Source organism: Mastomys coucha, unplaced genomic scaffold (assembly GCF_008632895.1).
Source record: "Mastomys coucha isolate ucsf_1 unplaced genomic scaffold, UCSF_Mcou_1 pScaffold11, whole genome shotgun sequence".
Taxonomy (NCBI): Eukaryota; Metazoa; Chordata; class Mammalia; order Rodentia; family Muridae; genus Mastomys; species Mastomys coucha.
In genome coordinates this window covers 10,297,186-10,300,906 of record NW_022196893.1, presented here as the reverse complement: position 1 = coordinate 10,300,906, position 3,721 = coordinate 10,297,186, and the positions used below count along the sequence as shown (strand labels likewise).

General features: G+C 41.0%; 1 protein-coding gene across 2 annotated transcripts in view; it reads left to right on the top strand.

The window, feature by feature from the left end:
• Dmc1 (DNA meiotic recombinase 1) overlaps nucleotides 1-3,721 on the top strand; it is a 44,231-nt gene that overhangs the window by 34,658 nt on the left and 5,852 nt on the right. The window lies entirely within an intron of this gene.

Here is a 3,721-nt window from a genome sequence, read left to right as displayed (position 1 = left end):
CTGGGATTAAAGGCGTGTGCCACCACCGCCCGGCTGAGAGCTTCTTTCTTACCAACCTTTAAACTACATATTTGATCTTACACCAGTCAGCCACATCCTCACTACACCAAGGCTTAAATTTAAAGTACCCCAAACTCCGAACACTGTCATGGAGCAAGCACAATTTATAGTGATTTGGAATTGTGTTTTTCCAGAGTTAAGAAATTATATCATGTCATGATTTATTCTAATCAAATATAAGCTATTTATGTTCAGTTTCCTTTACTGGTGACTACTGAGTTTATGTTTTTACTGGTTGATACTCATGCTAAGTTTTTTACTTTGTCCTACTAATATAGTATGTTGTTGATTGCTTTAGTGAACCACTACCCTTCCATTCCTGGGATCAATTCTACATGCTTACAGCATATACTCCTTTCTGTATGCTGCTGGATTCAATATGGGATAACTAGGATCTTTTGGAAGCACTGATATTGAAACTGCCCGCAGTTTCATGAACGAGGTTCTCCTCAGTTAGGAGGGAATAAAGGACCTGAAAGAGAGAGTTTGAAATGCAAGAGAAAACACGAAGCTAAGTTGTGTCCCAATCAAGGCTCCACTTTACTGAGAACAAACAAGCGTTTTTATAATCACAGGGGAAAATGAAAACGTCTCTGGATTAACTATAAAGAAAGTTCAGAGCCGGGTGGTGGTGGTGCACGCCTTTAATCCTAGCACTTGGGAGGCAGAGGCAGGTGGATTTCTGAGTTCGAGGCCAGCCTGGTCTACAGAGTGAGCTCCAGGACAGCCAGGGCTACAGAGAAACCCTGTCTCAAAAAAAAAAAAAAAAAAGAAAGAAAGAAAGTTCAGGTGCCAAAGTCTCCAGGTTCAGAAGATCTTCATGGGGCTGGCATACTCAGGCAGTGGGCTGTGCTCAGGCGATGGGTGTATTCAGGTGGTAGGCGTGGTCAGGCGGCTTCTTCAAAGACAAACAGTTAACAGAGAGCATCTGTCTTAGCTCTCAGGTGTTAGCCCTCAAACAGAGGCTGTCAGGAGTCCGAGGGATGACTGAAGGAAGAGGGGATGTAACATGATATTAGGGTTATTATGACATTTTTCAGGGCTAGAAAAATGACTTAGTCGGCTAGAGCATATACTGCTTTTACAGAAAAATTGGCTTAGGATCCCAGTACACACTTCAGATGGCTCACAACTGGCTGTAACTCCAGCTCCTGGGGACCTGATGGCTCTTACCCACGTGGACAACTATACCACATGCATATACCCACATACACATAATTTTCAAAATAATTAAATAAATCCCCTTTTTTGTTTCATTTTGGTTTTGGTTTGGTTTTTGTTGTTGTTGTTTCTTTGAAACAGGGCTTTTCTATGTATCCTTGGCTCTCCTGGAACTTGCTCTGTAGAACAGGCTGACCTTAAACTCAACTCATAGAAATCCTCTTGCCTCTGCCTCCCGTGCTAGGTGTCACCACTGCCACCCCCTTTCTCTCTCTTAAAAGAAGAAATATTTACTTCTTGGCATTGGGAATGTTAGTCCTCAAGTATCTCTCAAGGTGATATCAATAGTATTTGTAACTTCTTTGCTGTTATAATTTTTTAATCTCAATGAATACACATAGTTAAGAGCTTACTGATTTGTGTATATATACATATTCATGTGAATGGGGAGGTGTGCATGCATGTACATGCATATATGTGTGTAGATGTGTATGCAGGCTAGAAATTGACATCAGCTGCTTTCCACTTTAATTTTGGTATAGGGTCTCTCAATGAACCTGGAGTTTACCAATTCTGCTAGACTGGTTGGCCAGCAAACTTGAGGAAGCTTCCACTTCCCCAGCATTAGGATTATAGGCACATACCACTGCACCCAGCTTTTATGACTTTATTCCTTAAATATCCATATTTAGAAAAATAAACTATGGGCAACAACAATAAAATTATTTCCAATATTGTTCTCACTGAGCCTTCATAACATGTATAACATTGAAGGACTCCACCATACAATTAATGAGCAAGAAAGAGGCTCTCTGGGAACTGGAGCTCAGTCATTCAGAGCACTTGCTGTTGTTGCAAAGACTCGGGTTCAATTCCCAGCACCCACATGGAGGCTCACCACCTCCTCAAGGACCAGCACATGTGGTGTACAGATACACATGAAGGCAAAGCTCTCATATACAGAAAGTAATAAAAAAAATTAAAGGCTTTCTGGAATAAGGATGTAGCTTAGTAGTAAAACACTTGCCTAGTATATTTGAGGCTCTGGGTTCTATCCATAGCACTACAGAAGAGGAGGGAAGGGAGGAGTTCACAATTGGCTTTTAATTACTAAGCCTCAAGGAGAAAGTCTGAAGTATTTGTCGGTTTATTTATTTACCTATTTAGAGATAAAGTTTCACCATATAGCCCAGGCTTGCCTTGAATTTGAATACTTCTGCCTCAGCCTTCCAACTGCCTAGCTTAGATAATTCTTAGTCCTTAGACTAAAATAGTGTTTGGCACATACACCATTAGTAGATATTCCTGATAAATGTGTTAATGAATAAATAAATCCAGTATTTGTAGTTTTTAAGGACAATTTTTAACACATTTTTTGTTTGTTTGTTTTTTTTTTTTTTTTTTTTTTTTTTTTTTTTTGAGACAGGGTTTCTCTGTGTAACCCAGCTGTCCTGGAACTCACTCTGTAGACCAGACTGGCCTCGAACTCAGAAATCCGCCTGCCTCTGCCTCCCAAGTGCTGGGATTAAAGGCGTGCGCCACCACAGCCCGGCAAGGACAATTTTTAACCTCAACTGTTATGCTAAGACAATGAATGTTTTATTTTTCCCTCTTTCTCTCCTCTCTCTCTTCTCTCTCTCTCTCTCTCTCTCTCTCTCTCTCTCTCTCTCTCTCTCTCTCTCTCTCTCTCTCTCTCTTTCTCTCTCTCTCTCTCTCAATAGTGCTGGGAGTTGAACGCAGGATCTTGGGAATACAAGGCAAGCACTCTGCCTTTATCCCTATATCCCTAAACCTTGTTTGTACTTTTCATTGATTTGTCTGTGTGCTAGGGATTGAGCCCAGGGCCTTAAACATTGTAGGCAAATGTTCTAACCCATTCTTCAACAGTAATCTATTTATAAAATTCAAACAATATGAATTATATGCTAGTATGGTAGTACATAGCAGTAGTTAAGTGACTAAGGAAGGATGATTATGAATTAGCTTCCAGCTAATCTGAGCTACAAAACCTAGTCTCAAAAAAACAAAAATAAAAACAACAAAAGAGGAACTGCTTATCAGGGACTCTCAGAAGCCTAAACTAGATGGCAATGGGATAGTATCTGTAAACATTTCCCTCCACAGTTTGCATATAAGCCTCTCTTGTTTGTTTTAGATTACAGATCTGGGAGCTATGGAGAGAGCCCATTTGTAAAGTTTTTGCTATCAAAGCATGTGGTCCCGAGTTTAATCCCCAATACCCACATACAAAGCCAGTCATAGTGGCAAGTGTTTGTAATATCAGTACTGGAAGGTGGAGTCAGGCCAGTCTCAGGATCAGTACTGGGAGGTGGAGTCAGGCCAGTCTCAGGCTCACTGGCCATCCTGCCTAGCCTAAGCAGTAAGTCCACCAGGTTCCCAGACAGCCTGTCTCAAACATAAGGTAGATGGAGCCTAAGGCATACAGGAGTTTGACCTCTGAAATCTGTACACACATACACACACACACACACACAGGAGA